This window comes from Marmota monax, unplaced genomic scaffold (assembly GCF_021218885.2).
Source record: "Marmota monax isolate L192 unplaced genomic scaffold, Marmota_monax_Labrador192_F-V1.1 WCK01_AAM20220418_F8-fsc00799, whole genome shotgun sequence".
Lineage (NCBI taxonomy): Eukaryota > Metazoa > Chordata > Mammalia > Rodentia > Sciuridae > Marmota > Marmota monax.
In genome coordinates, this window is record NW_026692780.1 from 81661 (window position 1) to 102169 (window position 20509).

Here is a 20509-nt window from a genome sequence, read left to right on the forward strand (position 1 = left end):
TGAATTTAAGCACAGTACTCTTGAAAATATATTTGCCCATGAAAAATCAGTTCATAACCAAAAATCCAAGAAAATTAGAAATGATCATAAGCAGAACACAAGTGGCATTCTTGTACTCCAGCCAAATAATTAGGGCATTAGAGGAAAAATAGAAACAGGTAAATTAAAGGAAGTGTGACGAGGGAGGAGGCTGGTAGATTTGGAGGTCACTGGAATATGGTCAAAAAGTCTATGCTTCATATTGTGCTTTCCAGAGAGAATGGTTATCAGTTTTCTCATTAGGAGGAAAAAAACTCACATTTTCTGCTGATTTTCTAGAAAAAATATTAGCGTTTTATCATCTGGACAGATTGTTCTTGATTAACGTGGAATTTGCACGTATGATCCACTTCTGTGATGTTCTTCTGAAAGTGATGAAGCCCATCGGAAGGGATGGAAAAGTCATCAGGGAATGCTTGGGGCTGCTTGGGGCTGGGTCAGGGTTGAGCTTTGGTGAGGGTGGAACAGGAAGGGATTTGGGGAAAATGGAAATATGCCACATCTTGACTGTGGTAGTGACTAAATGGGTTTCTGTATTTGTCAAAACTCTCCAACTTAAAATGAATATTTTTGTTGTTGTTGGTGGTGGACTATATCTCAATAAAACTAATTTGAAAACAACAAAACGCTGTGCAGTAATGCAATGTCTGTGTCTATATCTAAACGTAGATCTATGATGAGAAAAGGAATGCTGCCCCAGGAGCACTGCGGGCACCATCATCCTGAAACAGAAGAGCTGTGCCTTCCCTCTATCCATTGAGGACAGCGGCAGGGCCAGGGCACAAGACTCCACATGGTGGCCTGGGGCTACAGGTGGGGATGAGAAGTTTGGTCAGTTATAAGATGCATGAGCTCTGAGGGTCTGTGATACAGCACAGTGATTATAGTTAATATTTGAACACTTAGCATGAGAAAGTAGATGTTAAGTGTTGGGGGGTGCCAGTACGCACATCAGGTGATGGACATGATAATTAACTTGATTTTGGAACTCATTGGACAATGGACATGTATAGCAATTCACATCTTATGCTTTAAATATATATGATTTTATTTGCCAATAATATCTCAATAAAGAAAAAAATGAAAGACTCTCCAAAGCAGACCATGTAGACAAGGCTTGCAGGTAGACTAAGGGGCAGGGTCTTTCCTCAGTGGCGGGGAAAGGAGGCGATTCAAGCCCCGAGACCAGCCTGGGCCTGGCCTGGAGGTGGACAGGGCAGACTGTAATGGGCGCTCACCTTTGTGCCTGGGGGTTGTGCTCAAATAATAGGGCACCAAACAACTGGGGCTCAACAACCCACACATCCCACCAGGTTTGCAGCTTTGAAGTTACTGGTCCCACCCACTCTGACCCGGGAGCATTTGGGGTTGGGGGCACTTCCCTCTCTGCCCTCTGCCTTGGCGTCTGCTGCTCCTACCCTCTGTACCAGGATGTGTGCAGTGTAGGGGGTGAGGGGGAAAGTATTGGTCATCTAAGGATTCACCCGTGGGAATGAATTTGTCACTCTTTGTCATGCTCTGGGCCTTGCAGGTGTCTAAAGGTACTATTTTTCTTGGAGCAAAGAGTCCTCCCCCATGTCCTGACCTTTCTTCCCTTGCAGGTCCCTTGCCAGGTGGAGGGGGGTGTTACGGTTTAGATGTGCGGTGTCCCCCCAAAGCTCCTGTGTGAGACAACACTAGAAAGTTCAGAGGTGAAACGATGGGGTCCTAAGGCATTGATCTAACCAGTGCATGAATCCCCTGACAGGGATGAACAGGTGGTTACTGTAGGCAGGTGGGGCGGGACGGAGGAAACAGGCTAATGAGGACGTGCCTTTGGGGTTTACAATTTATGCCTGGAGAGCAGATCTCCACCCTCCCACCTCTTTCTCTCTCTCCCCTCTGAGGTGATTCCCTCCACAGCACCCTTTTGCCATGATGTTCTTCCCCACTTGGTCCCAGAGCAATGGAGTCAGCAACCATGGAAGGAACTTCTGAAAGCTTGAGCCCAAGTAAACTTTTCCTCCTCCTCTATGTTGTTCTTGCCAAGTCATCTGGTCAGAGCGACCAAAAAAAAAAAAAAAAAAAAAAAACTAAATCAGAGGGGTGAGTCCATCTCTTCTAGCTAATCGCCAGGTTCTCTAGCAGTCCCTGTGAGTTGGGGTGAGGGTACACCTCAGCTTCTTTATGTGAGGTTCCTCTCCTCTTGGGGCAGCCCCCCCGGGTCAGAATCTAAGTATCATGACTCAGGCCACTTCTGATTCCCGTGGGGATCCTAGAATCCATGTTGCTCTAACAGAGCTTACAGGTGCAACCCAGCAAGGTACAACCCATTTGGGGCGGCCTTCCTAGACTCTGACATGGGCACTGCCAGTCAAACACCAGCCCTCCGGTGTGATTCCTCAAGCCTTGGTCACACCAGTCCACTGTAACCTGCCAGCTCCTGAAGTTGTGCAGCAGGTGTGCCACGTAGTTAATTAGTCATGGAGCTGGAGAGAAACATGTCCTTCATTCTCCAAGGCTGTTCATGCTCAGGGTGGAAAGAAGTTGGGGTTGGTGGCTTGGGAGGAACATGGATCCACAGCACAGCAACAAGGCACCTTCAAGAAACACTCTCTCTGACCTCGGCTCTCCCCTTTGGTTTTTCCATTTGTTATGGGTTGAAGGAGGGAGGTCATCCACACCCCTCCCACACTATCCTTCAGGGTCCTGCTCCTTTCTTTAAAATAGGAAAGTGGTTGGTCTTATTTTCTTAGAATCTCAGCCTGAAATGACACCACTAAGAGCTCAGACATACTGACTCCTACACAAATCAGGTCCTCTGCTAAGTTCTTGACATAGATCACCATATTTAATTTTAATGACAAACCAACCTGGTGGGAATGACTATCACCATCCTAAAGATGAGGACACTGAATCTCAGGGACATTAACCAACTTGGCCAAGGTCATACTGCTATGTGGCAGAAGTGGTCAGTATACCCAGGAGTGTTATTCTATGTAGGTGGATGCTGTGAAAGGAAACTGGGTTGTGCACCAGCCTTCAAGGAGTGTGCAACTCAGAGAGGACATATGTTATCACTTCTCCTTCTCTTCTACATTTCTGTGCCTCCTCCTTATAGAACCCCACCCCACCCCACTCCTCCTCTCAGGGCTTAAACACAATGTTGACACTGCACTTTCACTGTGTATTTTATTTATTTGTCTCTCTCATTTGAGTATGAGGTCTTTGAGGGTAAGGACTGTGGCTTTGTAACCCAACATCCTCTCTGCATGAATCTCAGTGTCTGGTAGGGGCTCAAAAACTGGAATTAAGGACAGAATGAAAAAAAGGGAGTAAACTGGCCATTGATATCTCGACCTGGTCTCAATATGGTTATAGTAGAAGATACAAAGACAAACCTACAAAAATACAGTTATCTCATACTAGACAAAGGCACCATAGACATATTTTGGAGAAAAGATAGCCTCTTCACAAATGGTGCTAGGAAAACTGGAAATCCATATGTAGCAAAATGGAATTAAACCCCTACCTCTCAACCTTCACAAAACTCAACTCAAAGTGGATCAAGGACCTAGGCATTAGACTAGAGACCCTGCTCCTACTAGAAGAAAATGTAGGCCCCACTCTCCATCATGTTGGCTTAGGAACTCAATTCCTCAACGAGATTCCTAAAGCACAAGAAGTAGAATAAAAAATCAATAAATGGGATGGTATCAAACTAAAAAGCTTATTAACAGCAAAGGAAACCATCAAGAATGTGAAGAGAGAACCTAGAGAATGGGAGAAATCTTTGCCACCTTCAACTCAGAGCATTAATCTCCAGGATATATAAAGAATTTAAAATAACTTCACACATACACAAGAAACATAACCCCATCAACAAATGGGCAAAGGAACTGAACAGACACTTCACAGAAGAAATATGATAGGTCAACAAATATATGAAAAAATGTTAAACATCTATAGCAATTATAGAAATGCAAATTAAAACTACACTGAGATTTCATCTCACTCCAGTCAAAATGGCAATTATCAAGAATACAAGCAACAATAAATGTTGGTGAGGATATGGAGGGAAATGTACACTATAAATTGATGCAACCACTCTGGAAAGCAGTACGGAAATTCCTCAGAAAACTTGGAATAGAACCACCATTTGACCCAGTTATACTACTTCTCAATATATACCCTAAGGACTTAAAATCAGCATATAGTGACATGGTTACATCAATATTTATAGCAGCTCAATTCACAACAGTTAAGCTATGGAACAAACTGAAGGGCCCTTCAACAGATGAATGGATAAAGAAATTTGGCATATATACACAATGGAATATTACACCACCATAAGGAAGAATGAAATTATGGCATTTGTCGGTAAATGGATGGAACTGGAGACTATCATACTAGGTGAAATAAGCCAATCCCAAAACACTAAAGGCCAAATGTTCTCTCTGATATGAGGATGCTAACACACAGTGGGGGGGGGGGGGTGCAGACAGGGAACAATAGAAGTACTTTGGATTAGAAAAACAGGAATGAAGGAAAGGGAGGGGGGATGGAAATAGGAAAGATAGTAGAATGAATTTGACATCACTTTCCTATGTGCATACATGAATACACAATCAGTGTGACTCCTCATCATGTACAACCACAAGAATGGGAAGTTATACTCCATGTATACATGATATGTCAAAATACATTCCACTGTCATGCACAACTAACTAAAAATAACAAATGAAAAAGATTTTAAATAAAGAATATGGTTATAGAACTTGATATGTGTAGGGCATGATGTAACATGGGGCATGTTGCATCAGAAGAGAGGAAACTTAACTTGCTGGCTGCTACCCACTTCCCAGTCCTGGGGCCACATGTGGCTAAGAGAGCACCTAGCGATTAGCCAGAAGGCATTGCCATGGGTTGTGATGAAGAATCGGACCACCTCTAGGATAGGCTCAGAACCCTTCTGCCCTCATGGACAGCTCGTGTATCCCATTACTGCCTGTAGGATAGGTATAGATGTAAATTCTCCCTACCCTGCTGACCTTTACCCTGATTGGCTCCTGTACATTATATTAGCTGTGTGTGTTTTCTCATTAAATGAGATCCTGCTTTGACTATTCTCCCTGGCGTGTCTGATTGTCCTCCTGCAAGGGAGGGCTGGGTGTGAGCGGCCAGTTGACCTTTACCTTTCTTGTTTCTCCTGGTTGGAGCATGCTCTCCCAATCTCTCCCACAGATCAGGAGGGAACAGGGAGCTAAAAACCCCAAGAGATATGCAGGATGTCTTAGGTGTTCTCTGGAATGGAGAAAGTGGGTTGAGAGGGCGTTGAGCTGGGTCATCTCTAAGGCCCCTTTCCAAGTTGTTACAGCAGCTCTCAAGGAGCCCAGGAAGTAGAAGGCAGAAGGAAGAGGGTACCCACCTCTGACCCTTCTCTCCTTGGACTCTGGTACATTTCAGTAGAAACCCAAGGGCAGCCATTGGGAATCAGCCCAGCAGGCTCTGAGCTCAGCATGAAGGAAGCATGCCAAGAAGAGGGAAACAAAGAAGATGAGGACTCTGGAGGACAGAGCTGAGGAAGAATTTACTCCAAGACAACAGAAGCACACTTACTGCTTCATGGTGATAGGTTTCTAATTTTGCACAACCACTCCCCAAATGAGCTCTTGGTCCAATCCATTATAATTTTAGGTCCATAGACTCTGAGGGAGGGTATAAGGAAGTCTGTGGAAGATGAGCCTCTGCTTCTGGGATATATTGTGAAAACTGACTTCAGAGTGCACCAGAACTAGGAAAAGAGATTGTCAATCATCTTTACCATCGTGGTGCTATTTCCAGCTATCCCTCAGCATCCATAGAGGATCGGCTCCAGGACCTGTACAGATACCAAAATCCACAATGCTCAAGCTCCTAATACAGATGGTGTATAATTTGCTATAACCTACGCCCATTTTCCATATATTTTAAATCATTTTTACATTACTTGTAATACCTAATCAATGCCTACATATAATTTCATTTGTATGGATTCATTGTAGTATCCAGCCCATGGAAAAATTCAGGCTTTATTTTTTGGAACTTTCTGGAATTTCTTTTTCAAATATTTTTGATTCACAGTTGGTTAAGTCCATAGATGTGGAATCCACGGATACAGAAGGCCAGCTGTGTGTGTGTGTATGTGTGTGTGTGTGTGTGTGTGTGTGAGAGAGAGAGAGAGAGAGACAGAGAGAGAGAGAGTGTTTATTACTTGGTTGTCATTTTTTATAGTGTCTTCACTGAACTGGGCCAAGTTCACCCTCTTGGACCAGAAGGGCCTGATACCATAGTGATAACTCACCACCTCAGACCAGAGCTGGTCTGGAAAGTGAAATGCCCCAAAGCCAACAACCACCTGGCCTTCCCAGCCTGAGGGCACACCCTCCCTGCCTAGAGAGAGTTCACCAGACACAGGCACAAAGAGTGCTGTCCTTGAGGCAGGAGGATGCAGGTCACATTGGGCATGACATCACCCTGGCTTGCTGAGCCTCTAAGGTCTCTAATGATGCTCTCAGACTCCGAGGGATGCTGTTGGACACATACTCCAGGGACTCAAGGCAGCTACAGGTCTTTAGGTAATGAGTTAATGGCTGCAGAAGTCAGGTGATTACCACAGCCTATCCTCGTACAAAGAATGAATTCACTGGGCTGGGAGCCAGGAGAACAGAAAAAAGAAACCTGTTCCTGATCAAACCTTGAACCTCCTTAATCACATTCAATGGATCCCTTCCTCCCAAGGAGGAGCATCAAAGAATTTATGAATCCCCCCCAAAAACAAACAAACAAAAACTCAAAAACCCACTACATGGGGTATAGGACACTTTTTGAAAATTGGTTATATACAAAACCACAAAGCATCAACAATTACAAATACGAGACATTATAGACTGTATTCTTTGACTTCAATAAAAAAAATTATTTGACTAGAGTTAACTAAAGATACCACTAGACCAAAAAGTAAAATCTTCTGAATCCTCAGAAGAGACAACTACATGCTCAGGAACAAAGCAAACAGACATAAAATAAAATCTAAGAAATTTAGAAGTAATAAAAACAGAACTCATAATATGAAGTTGGCACAAAATTAAGTCACCAAGCTTATCTGTCATGCTATTTCTTATAAATAGGCTAAACTTGCTTAAAAAAGAAACCACTAACATATTTGATTGATACATGTAAATTTAGTTATCATAGTATTATTTGTAATAGTAAATATTAGAAGTAATCCTAATTTCCTTTGAAAAATCAAGTGACCAAGTAATAAGTTCCATACAGTGGGACATCACACAGCTCTTCAAAAGAATGAATTAACTCTACATGTGCTAAATAAGACATGCTCTCCAGTATGTATCATGTTTTAAAAAAGCAAAATGAAAGTATTTGTAACCTGTGATTATTTTGTGGATTTTTTTTAAAGGAATGTGCTTATTTTTAGGATATCTCTGGAAAGGTCCACAATAAACCAGCATTGGGGGTTGCTCATGGGAAGAGAAAATAAGTGGTTGGAAACAGAGGAGAAATGCTTTTCACTATCCTCCTTTTGAATTTTGCATTTGTACCCAAGTGACTATTACTAATTTTTAAAAAATTTAATGAAGACATTTTAATAAACTTTTAATTAAAACTCTAATTATTTTAACTGACATAATTAAAATTAAACATTTTAATAAAGAATTGACTAATTGAATTGGATTGACTAGAAATTATGCATAATGTTTTAAAAGTGATCAAAGAATTACCACTAGTGACGGCTCTGTTTCTTTAAATGTCCCAAGAACATGCCACATAAACTGTGCAAAAGCAAAGAGGAAACAGGAGCAAAAGTAACAGAACCCTGGAGCAAAAGCTTGAGGATAAGATGCATAGTAGAAGAAAACAGTATGTGCATCAAGAAAAGAGTCCAGATAATGCTGCTGGGCTGAAAACAGAGGTCTTACAAAGGGATTAGAAAAAGATAATTGCCCTGATTTTGTTAAAAATAGGTAAAGAACCTATATAATCCAGAAAGAAATAAAAGAGGCCATTGGGTACATGAAAACATAATCAAAATCCCAGTAATGGAGGAAATGAGAAAAAATAGATTCATGGCTACCATCCTGTACTAGATCATCAAAGATGGAAAATAAGTCCCCTATGGTATGAAGAACTGAATGTTCTATGAGACAGTCTACCACATTTCTGAAGGGCAATCAGGCAATGTTTGGGTTTTTTGTTGTTGTTGCTGTTGTTTGCTTTGTTTTGTTTGCAGTGCCTGGGATCTAACCCAGGGCTTTACTCATACTAGTCAAGCATCTTCCCAGTGAGCCACATCCCAGCCCCAGGTGATGTATATTTTCATCTTTGACATGGGAGTTTCCCTAAGGAATTGATTGGACAGGAGTTCTCACAATACAATTGCATTCATTACTGCTTTGTTTATGATAGTAACCTGGGCATTTAAAAAAATATGGTATTCCCACTACAATTCCTTGCCAGTAAAACTGAGGACATGTATTTATATGCTGGATAATGATGCACTTACGAACTGTCCATTTGGTTGAAAATTCTGCAGCCACTAAATACTTGAAGTCTTCCTTCCCTCTGATACTGAGGATTGAATCCAGAGGTGCCCTACCACTGATCTACATCCCTAGCCCTTCTCATTCTTTTATTTTTGAGACAGGGTCTCGTTTAATTGCCAACAATGCCTTTGAACTTGCCATCATCCTGCCTCACCCTCCCCAGCCGCTGAGAATGCAGGCATGAGCCCCCAAGCCTCCTACAGTTGAAGACTATTAAATGCCAAAGGAAAATTCTAACAGTAAATGAATAAAGATGGCTACAAGAAATAAAATGTGATCTAATTTACCTAAAAATCTTATGCTTTTACGTTTAAAAATATAGGAAAAAACTGCATCAAAATGTTTTAAAATACTACCCTATAAAGTGGAATTCTGGATCAACCTTTTTAGAAATTTCTAAATGGACATCCATTACATTTACCCACTGAGTGTGAGTCTCCATGTCTATACCTATATCTACAACACCTTGGCACCATTTGTTCTTATTTGCTTTATTTCCATCTCTAACTCCTCACTTCTCTATCTAGGGAAAGAGAAGTCAAAAAGGAGGGACATTTTTTTTCTGGCTTCCAGGGTTTGGGAAGAGGTAATTAACCCCTAACTACCTCCTTAGCTTAAGCAGAGCACTGACTTTATTGGCTGATGGTGACATCATGCCAGTGGCAGCAGCCTATCCTGGCGTTCCTACCTAGGAACTCCAAGATGCCTCGGTATGGGGGGGGGGCACTGTGACTTGGCTCTGGAGAAGGGAGTCCCCCTGTGCTTGGTGCTCGAGGGTCCCGCTTACCTGGACCTTCGGGGCTTGGGCGTGTGTGTTGTGCGCACAGCCTCCACTGGGCTCCCCTCTAGGCCTTGTGTCCTCTCCCATCCCTTCTGTTGCAGCTTCACCAGTTGCTTTCAGGCCACCGCTGTTGCTTGTTTTCCAGCGGGTGACCCTGGCTCCTGCTGACAAAACCCTGGTTCCTAATCAGTGAAGGCGACTGCTGTCTTTTGTTGCCTGGTGCTTGGCATCCTGTGTTGGGATGCAGCCCAGTGGTTCCATCCCTGGAAAATATATATATATATATATATATATATATATATATATATATATATATTCATTTATATACAAATATGAATATAAATACATAAAAATATTTATAATACATATAATACAAATATAAATACATATAAATATTTATATAAATATTTATATTTTATATAAAATATATATTTAATATATATTAAAATAAATGTTTTGGTATTTGTTAAATAAGAAAATCCTTTTATATCCCACTTTGAATTCCTATCTGAAATTATTGTCAATCCTGTTTTCTTTCTGTTTGGCTCTGTATTGTTCAGAACCAAATTTCTTGCTACTGTGGTTCATTTGGTCATTTAGTTTGAAGTATTTTTGTAAACAGTTGATTATAATTTGTCTTAAAACTCTAATTTGAGAACCTTAGTTTTTAAATAAGACCATTTTAAAAATGTTTATTTGTTGGCATAGCAGCAATGACTTTATTTTGTGGATCTTTATTTACTTGATGTCAGTCTTAATGCATGCACTCTTTTTTCTTTTATATCTTTCCTGTTTTGGAAGTACACTGTGCTATTTTAAAAGTCTATCAGTATTTTAATATTCCCTTAAATAAATGTTCAGTGAATACTTGTTTCAGCATCAGAGTACATAATAAAACAAAATATTTTTCCTATTTGTGAAGTAGTTTAGAAACTCTATAATTTCCTTGCCTCCAAATGTTCAGGGTCTGGTTAATATGACCTGAAGTTATCTAATCAGATCATTGTTATTAAATTTTACTTAACAGTATACATCATTTCTTCCAAGAAATATTTTTTGACTAAGTTAAATTATTCCAAGTACAGTTCATTGGCGGTTTTATTTTCTGAACCTTTACATATTTGAAATCTTTTTTTTTTTCTTTTTGTCTTCACAAAACTCGACTAGGTATAAAATTTCAATGATTCACAATCTTTGATCAAGATTCTGTGCCTTCTTCCCCATTTATTTATCTTTTGGTAAACCAAACTCATTTTTATTCTTTTGCAAATAACTAAATTTTTGGTTTTTGTTTGTGCCATCCTGGATGTTAGAATTTACTTTGTTTCCTGTAATTCGGAATGTGTCCCATGGATTTGAATTTAATTGTACCCATTATTTTAGTTCCACACTGTTCTGATTTTTTAAATTGATGTTTATTTTCTGCCTTCCATCTTTTTTCTTTCTTAAAAAGAAAAGAAAAGCCCCTCTCCCAACTTCTCGCAATGCTGCCTGAATTTGCCTCCATGTTTCTTTCCCAGTTTCTGGCTTGTTACAGTTCTTTAGATGCTCCCTCCACCGGCTTTCAGGGATAGCACAAAGTTCTTTTTTACTTTGTAAAAGTAAAGTAAGTGAATTTCTTACTTGCCTTCTATGGTTTGGGTCTGGAATGTTCAACAGCTCACTCCCTTCTATCTTCAAAAAAAATTTACAGAGTAAACTCTGCTAACCAGGATGGCACAAACAACCCAACAAAAATTTAGTTATTTGCAAAAGAATAAAAATGAGTTTGGTTTACCAAAAGATAAACCCACTGGCCATCAGTAGGACCCATCGGATGAGGATATGCATAGGGCTGAGGGCAGGTGGATGCCCAGTACCTTCCCAGCTCCGCTCAGCATCAAGTAGGATGATCTGTCTGGAGGTGGGATCTTCTGTGTCTACAGCTCTCACAACTATGAAAAAGCAGACTGATTAGAATAAAACATAAGGAGCTGGGTTGTGGCTCAGTGGTAGAGTGCTCATCGTTGGTTCTCTCTCCTCTGACCACCGTTTTTTTGGACTTGCAGTAACTGAATGGGTACAGCAAGACAAACAGAAGGAAACAGTATCCCTGACCACTTAAAAAAGCAGTTCAGACAAAAAGTTGATCTCATACAAGTGGAGAGTATAAAGGTGGTTACCAGAGGCTGTGGAGAGTGGGGGCAGGGGATGGGGAGAGGTTGGCCAAGGGGGACTAAGTCACAGTTAGACAGGAGCAAGAAGCTATGCTGTGCCATGCATAGTAGGGTGGCCATAGATAACAATGATGTATAATGTCCATTTCAAAAAGCTAGAAGAAAGGAGTTTGAATGTTTTCCCCACAAAGAAATGATAAATATTTGAAGAGACAGAGATTCTTACCTTCATTTGAAATAATACAATGTATGCATCTATTGAACATCACCCAGAAATAGGTACAACTTTTGTGTATCAGATAAAGTGAAAAAAATGATTTTAAAAAAGATAGCATGGGATCAGTAGAGTTAGGACACGTACGGAAACTCCCCCAATTAAAATGATGCTGTGACCCTAACCTCAACCACCAGCAGGTCACTTTCTAGTGAGCAGAATGGCCGGCTTCCTCAACCTAAATTTTTGTTTCCCAAATTCACTTTCAACCTGAGGGGTTGCTTCATTTGTTTACACTCAACAGACATTAATCTCAGCAAGCTTCTCTGTCACCTAGTGTCGATGTCCTTTCCTGTTCATTCCCACTGCTGAGACCAGGCCCTCTGAGAGCCATAGGGAAAACTCCAAGGACTAACCTATAGATTCAATTCTGCAGCACAAAAACCACCACCTTGCTGGAACCCCAAAATCTAATGTCAGAACCTCAGTAGCACCCACTCCTCAGGATGCAGAAGTGGGCATGGGTCTGTTTCCAGGTGGGCACTAAAACTCCATCTCCCATGGCTTTACAGTTAGGGGATTCCTCCCAATTTTTGCCAATATGTTGGACATCTGCCACTTTTGTGGGGGACAAGGGTTTTCATCTGTCTTCATTGGAATTGGGAGCAGCTGCACCAGGGCCGCCCACCACACACACCACCTTACAGTGGAGTCAGTGAAGTATCTCCCAGCTCTGTCTCATGTGGCTCTCCGGCAGCTCACTCCCTTCTACCTTCAACATGGTTTTTGTCATTACTTTCATTTTTTTTCCTTGTCACATCGCTTTCTTTGGGTTCCAGTTCTGCCTTCAATTTACTTCTCTAACCAAACCCCTGGCATACTTCTTAAAGGGTCATTGCTCCCCAGGTTTTTGTCCATCTCCTTATTTAACTTCCCATATGAGAGCCCAGACTCCTGTGACCTCAACAGGACCATGTACCAATGGCTCCTGACCCTGTTCCCTCACATCCAGACCCTGAGTTACAGTGCTCTTGTGACCAATGGCCTTCTCCAGGCTTCCACCAGAAAGTCCCACAAGCACAGCACAAACTTACCTGCTTTCCTCTAGTCCCTACCTCAGTAGCCACCACCAGTCACTCAAGCCAGAAGCCTGGCAGCCACCAGACTCCCAACTTTCATCACCTAGAGCACTCTGTCCATGACACAGCCTGGCAATCCCACCCTCCTTCAGTATTTCCAATAGCATCTCTCCTCTTTATCCCACACTCCCTACCTAGGGTCAGACCCTCAAACTGAATTGTCCCAGTTAGGTCACATTTACTGGTGTACAGCCTAGAAGGTGCTCTGGGATCTGGGGATATTAACTCCAGGAGATGTATTTAAGGTCTGGCTTTATGAGAGATCACTCAAGGGGCTTTGATAAGCTTCCTGCACCTGTCTCACATGGTGGTTGGCTGGAAGCAAGGATTAAAATAGAACATACTTGGAATGCCTTCTGAGTAAACTGCAGGTCCACACAGCAGGTGGTCATGGAAGAGCAGCCTTTGCCAGTAGTGGAGTTCAGGGGAGGAAGCAGAAGAGCCCTGGATTGGTTGAGCCCAGTGTATGCCATGCCCTGTGGGGGGCGCTGTTCACATGCCTCCCTCCTTCCTCAGGCTCCATGCTGCTGCTGTTCAGGGAGCAGGGAGGGACAGACTCCCTTCCCTAGAAGAGGGCTGAATGGAGCATGGCTACCCTGGCCCTCTAACTCATTTCCACGTGCCTCTGTGTTCCTCTCTGGTCTACAGTGTTCCCAGACTGTCTGTTCTCTGCACTACATTATGCAAATCCCAGCCAGCCAGTATCCATAGAAACCAAATCTCCCATCTTCCCCAGCCTGCTCCCTGGCAAAGGAAACCCACCGGAGCAACACCCACAAACAAGGACAAACACCCCAGAGCAGGAAGGATTCCCTTGCCATCAGACTCAGTCCTTACTGACCTGTCTTCCCACCCTCTGGTTACTGTTGGAAGGAGCAGGTGGGACAGGCCAGGGCACAAAGTTCTGTTCTTTCTTAAAACCTGAAGGGAGATATTAATAAGCTCAGCTTTTCCCAATACTAACAATTGTCTTGTCCAATCCAAATCACTATCATTAAGATCATCTTCTCTGGGCATGAGTCAGTATTTGACATCATCTTTAACCTCATGCATATAGCTACATGAACCATTTTGGAACTTGACAACACAATTTCATTGTGTATGATACGATGACTAATAAAGATCTGTTCCTCTCTAGAATTTTCTGCTATGCCTAAAACATTATGACTTTTTTTCTCCAGGCTCAAAACATGAGGGAAAGCCTCTGGTACCACACCGAGATTTTTGAATACTGGTAGGCAGCTGTCTTCTATTCTGTGGGACACACAGCTCTTGCCAATGACATGGGTTGACCTGGGGAAAACCATGCAAGTGTCCAAGTTGCCCTGTTTACAGAAGTTCGATGCTCTACGAAAGCTTCACAGCTATGTAAGGAGCAGGGCCAGGAGTAACGATAGAGAACTTGGCTACTAGTGTTTGCCCAACTTCCAGAGTTCTACACACTTGCTCCCTTAAAGTCTATAACCACCTTAAGAGACAGGAACTCATAGGTCTTTTCCACATGATGACACCAAGAGGTAGAGGGGTTGTCTCTCCCCAGGGTCACAGTGGTGGTCAGTTTAAACTCTCGGCGTCCAATCCCATATCCAGCCTCTTAACCAATTGGCACATTTGGGAGGATAGAGATTTAAAAAAATCTATGTTGAAGTATTAGGTTTAAGGTTTCCATTTAGCTTTTCTCTTCTTGGTTTTAAACACCAATTATAATGCAATATTTAAACAAAAACCTAAAGTAAAATCCACCAATTGAATTGAGTGCATAAAAACATCCCAGACAAACCTCCCCCTTCAGAAGGGAAAACTATTTTAATAACATGCTTGGAGTTTTCTCCTCGTGGCTGGGTTGCTTACAGATACAGTATGGGACAATCTGCATTTTAATTATAGTGAATACTCTTATAGGCTATGTGCCATACACAAAATTTCTCTGTAAAGAGAAAAAACACTGATAGGAGGGACTGCCTACTAGGAGAGCTGAATGTGCAGAGGTGTGAGATTGTTCTAGTACATTTTGTACCTTTGGGTTTACTGCCATGTAATCAGATTATCAAACATACACAAGCACACATGTACGTGAGCAAGTGCCACACACACACACAAAAAAAAAAAAAAAAATTAAAGGCAAATTACTGCTTGCCTTTTTTTTGTAAGAGCATTCCAGGTCTGTATGTTTAACTCTAAAACCTATTTTTCTTGGTTACTACAACCACTTTTCCACGTTATTGAAACATTTTTACAAATGTTAAGTTGTATAGACATACTCTTGTCAAAAATCTGAAGGAAAGTAAGCGTTCCCAACATAACTTCCACATCTCAGCTTCTCACTTTTCTTTGGGATTCATCATGACTGTGAATCAGAATTTCAACATGCAGAACATCCCATTTGCTGAAGAATTAGCCAACAGTAATAAGCCTATACTAGGTTTAGGGTGGAATACTCGGCATTTTTCCAAAGTCTGCCTCACTGGATCCCTGAGAAGTCTGAGGTAGGTACTATCACCCTCTTTCTACTTACAACAGATGTCCAAAAGCCTCAGATAGCTTCTCCATCACAGGGTTGGAATCTGGGTCCAGTATCCTGACCCTTGTGCCTTACCAAATGCTGCCGGTAGTTTTGTGGAGTAGTTGAGGACAGCTTGCCTGACCTGCAGGTCATACCTCCAAAAGGTTGCATGTTGATTAGTGACAGAGATATGTTCTGTGACGTGCACTCTTCAGCAACTTTGTCACTGTGAACACTGAGTGTGCTTACCAAACCTCGATGGCATAGCCTACTGCACACCTGGGCTGTGTGGTACAGCCCCCTGCTCCAAGGCTGCAAAACTGTGTTCACGTTACTGCAGTGGCACTGTCAGCCACCATGACACAGTATATATCTAAACACAGAGACGGCATAGAAAGATGCTAATCAGAATTTTTCAGCCCCATTATTATCTTGCCCCTACTTTGTATTTATGATCCGTCATTGACATGATGCATCCACACAAGAACTGCCCACTGTGGCCCAGGACATCCCTGGACCTAGGACAGCAAAGGTAAGAATGATGTGGTCCCTGCACTCAAGCAGAGAAGACAGGCAGGTGCCTTCCAGCAGGAGGGGAAACATGCAATAGCAGCCCCAGGAACCCTGAGCAGGATCTACAACAAAGGAGGCAAAGCAGGCAGAAGCCTACTGGGCAGAATTCTGTTAATATCTCTCTAAGGTGTTGGGAACACTCCTGCCCAGCAACAACACTAACCATGGGGCTCACCAGACTGCCATTTTTGATAGTTAGCCAACAATAATCTCATTCTGCCAAAACTTTACCCTTCAAAAGCAAGAAGAAAGGAAGAAAATGGCTATTACACACTGTGTTATGACCAAGTAATCACTGGTGCCAACGTGCAAGTTCAAGGAGCCAGGGGGGACTCTCCTGCTATTTGCCTTGGCACTCACAAGTCTGCTCCCCAGACTCCAATCTAAAGGGCACACAGTTAGGGGTTAGGGAAGATCTGCAGATGAGGACATAAGCCCAGGCAGGTAAGGAGTGTGCACACAGGTGGTGCAGCAAATATAACCAGAACAGTCCGAGTAACCAACAGCAGGTCACTGTGATACAAATGTCCCTGTGAGTACCAGGCAGTGTGTGTGACATCCAGGTGTGCCTGGAGCCATGTGAGATGGAGCCAGGACACCCAGTAGAACAGAGTCCAGCCACAGTGAGCTCTGAAAGTTGCATTGCAGAAATGCACATGAGCAGGTCAGGAGTGGGGGCCACTCTGGGTGGCCACTGGAGACCAAAGATGGTGCATCTGGTGGCAGCACATAGATGGATTCAAAAGGAGAATAAGACAGGCAGTGTACAGTGGGCTGCTGCCTCCAGGGTGGATGCTGGAATGGGGAGAAAGAGGCACAGGTGGGAGAGTATTCAAGGAAGACCCTTGGAGAGGGGCTCGCTGCCAACAGGATAGCCACCTTACCCTGAGCATATCCAGAACCGAGGCCAGATGCTCTTAAGGGCAGTGTCAAAAGGAGGATTTCTAAGATCTGTAAGTAACCGAAAAAAAAAAAAAAAAAAAAAAAAACCAGACTAGACATTATCCAAATTAAAAAACTGGGGGTTTCAAAGGATGTCACCAAGAAAGTGAATGGACACACCTAGAATGAAGAGGAAAGTTTATCTGACAAAGGGACTAGTCTCTAGAATACATAGAGAACCCTTAAACTTAACAATAAAGACAACCCAGCTAAAATGGGGAAAGGCTCAAGACAGTTCCCCCAAACAGATATATAAATGGCCAATAAGCACATGAAAAGCTACTCAGTGTCAGCATCAAGGAAATGCACATCAAAGCCAAAGCCATACCACTTCACCATCACAGGAGGGGTAAGTCAGAACACAGATCACAGTGCTGACAAGGGTGCTGTGCACCCAGAATCCGCACACACTGCTGGTGGGAGTCAAAGGGGTACGGTTGCATCAGAAAGCAGCTTGGTGGTTCCTCAAAAGGTTAAGAAGAGTCACCATAAGACACAGCATGTCTATGCCTGGGTGGACCCAAAGAGAAAGGGAGACAGGTCCACACAAAAATCTGTACACAGATGTTCCCAGCAGCACTACTCAAAACCAACAAAATGTGGAAACAGGCCAAATACCCATCAACTGGCGAACAATAAAACACAGTACATCATTTCATACAAAGGAATATTACAATAAGAATACACACTACAACATGGAAAAACTCTGGCTTACAAGAACACCAAAAGAAATAATGTAAAAAGAAAAAGCACATCATTTTTATTTCTTTGAAAAGGAGGCCTAGGCTATCCAAATTATCCTATATCTTAAAACAAACAGAGGGGATCCAACATGGCGGCTGGCAAGGAAGCAGCACTTTCAGTATCTCCACATTAACCGGATCAGAAACACCCATTAAAACAGCTACATTCTACCTACTGAGGAACTTCTAGCAAAATTCCGCTGAAAGGAGACCTGCCAGGAATTAGTAAGCTATATTAGAGGTGACAGTTGGCCCCAGACAAGTGAATCTTGGCCGACCATGTGGGCGCAGAGGTCCAATCCCACAGTCACCGCCCAACCGGCTCTGCAAGCGGCCCCCGGCGGCCCGGGGCAGCGAGAAGGGTCCCCCGCCTGGCCCGGCAGACGGGCCCCGCCATCCTGGCTCTCCTGGCGGCCCCGCTAGCTCTGTGATGGGCCACCCCGCCCGCCCGGCTCTTAGCCACGAGGCCGCTGCCTACCGGGTTCTACAAGCGGCCCCCGGCGGCCGGCGCGGCGAGAAGGGTCCCTGCCTGGCCTGGCAAACGGCCTGCGCCCTCCTGGCTCTGCTAACGGCCCAGCCCACCCGGCAAACGCCCCCCCCCCCCCCCCCCCCTCCCGGCTCTGCTGGCGGCCCCGCCCCCGGCCAGCGCAGGCTCGGCTCTGCAGGCGGCCCAGCAGCGAGAAGGGTCCCAGCCTGGCCCGGCAGACGGCCTGTGCCCTCCCGGCTCTGCTAAAGGCCCCGCCCCCACTGCGAACAGCCCCGCCCACCCGGCAAACGGCCCCCCGCCCTCTGGGCTCTGCTGGAGCCCCGCCCGCGGCCAGCACCGCCCGGCTCTGCAGGCGGCCCCCAGCGGCCCCTGCGCAGCGAGAAGGGTCCCCGCCTGGCAGACAGCCTGTGCCCTCCGGCTCTGCTAACGGCCCCGCCCCCACTGCGAACAGCCCCGCCCACCCAGCAAACGGCTCCCCCCCCCTGAGACGACGTGAAGGAAATCTAACCAAGCCTTTATGAAATAGCGAACTGGGAACTAAAACCAGAGATTGTGTCAGACCAGAGACAAGGCAGTTCCACCCCCCTGCCCCTTCAGACACTCCAGCAAGGAGGCAGGGGCCCGCCATAGCAGAGAGGGGAAGTCACCAAAGTTTGGCCAAAGAGATTCCTTCCAAGCGGAATCTACTTTAGCAGGTGTGTGACTCCCACCGGCATCAGATACAAACAACCGGGAAACTTCAAAATCTCTCCATGGGCGTGACCGTAAGGGCCAAAGGACTCTCAACCCCCAACTCCCAATACTGCCAGTGACGTGGGCGTGACTGTAGGGGCAGAGGGACGCAGAGAAGACTCCCCACCGCCAACTCCCCCAACCGCCAACTCCCCCAACCGCCAACTGAGAGGGCGTGACGGTAGGGGCGGAGGGAAACAGAGGACACTCCAGACCCCCAACTCCTCCTACCGCCAGCGGAGTGGTCGTGATTGTAGGGGCTGAGGGAAGCAGAGGGGATCCTCGACCCCCAACTCCCATTACCACCAGTGGCGACACCAATGGTCTTAGCCGCCAGACTCCGAAGGTGTGCCCACCAAAGGGGTCCGGAAAAATTAAACTATTGACTCCCAGAACACAGCTCCACAGCACTGGGGCTTAGATGAATGACAGAGAGAGTGCTCAGTCGTTAGGGAAATAGAGCACCCAGAGGGGCTGAAAGTGTAACCAAATCCTTGGAGAACCGCCTCCGGTGAACAGGACCTGGCTGGCTGGCAGGAGGAAGGGGAGGAGGGGCCGTAGAAGTGAAACGGCTCTGGACCAACAGGATTGAGAGACTCCCAGGAGCCGCCTTACAGGGATTGCTGTTGACACATTGAGGGCAAATCTCAGCCCGGAGGGCACAGCTTTGCCTACGGGAAGAGAAGAAAACGGATCTCTAAGACCTAATTTTATTCCTTATTTTATTTTATTTTTTCTCTCCCTTTTTCCCTCTTTCTCTCCCCTTCCAAGTTTTATTGTTCTTTCCATTCTCCTCTAGGCTATCTAACTCCCCCTCCTTCTTTCTTTTCAAGAGCACCTTCCTTCCCCTTCCCCCCAACTTTCATCCCAAGCATTACGTCCTCCATTTCGTGTAACTGTCTAAATGCAAACAGGTGAATGTTTCGAGGCCGTCTATAGTGCTCCTAAATACCTAGCTACTACCAACACCCTGATCCAATTGACGGTTAGCATCCCCCTTCAGTAGAGCAATCTTCTAAAGTAGCCAAGACATACTAACCCTTATAATTTCATAGCACCTAACCTAAAGTCCTAAGAACAAAAAACAAATCACTATGTGCATACAAAATCCGGAAGCCCTTTATAAATTGAATGAATCAGCTCTAAAGTACAATAAATCCCAACATCTATAGGCATAATCTCCCACCACAAAGGAGAGACAACAGATATAAACAAAGCCAAAACAAATGTATAGGAGAAAGCAGTTACAAAGCAGTCAAACAGAGCTGGAAAGCAACGTGAACAACATGAAAAAACCAGGGAAAAAAGGAGTACAGATAATGCAGGACAACTTAAATCTACAGGAGGACCTAGAAGCATCAGAAATATGGACAGGGAAAGAAATCAAGGCATACCTAACTCAGATGTAACGGAATTTTAGAGAAGACATGAGACAGCAAATCCAAGAATTGAAAGTATATTTCGAAAACCAACTAAACAAACAAATTCAAACTGCAAAGAACGAGCTTTACCAGGAGATAGAGATCTTAAAAAAAAACAAACAGTGATTTTAGAAATGCAAGAAACCATAAACCAGATTAAAAATGCTAACCAGAATATTACAAATAGACTAGATCAA

General features: G+C 44.0%; 1 pseudogene; it reads right to left on the reverse strand.

Moving 5' to 3' along the window:
- The window catches only part of LOC124094430 (stathmin-4-like), a 43952-nt pseudogene extending 27024 nt beyond the window's left edge, over nucleotides 1–16928 (reverse strand).
- Nucleotides 16929–20509: the final 3581 nt, after the last annotated feature.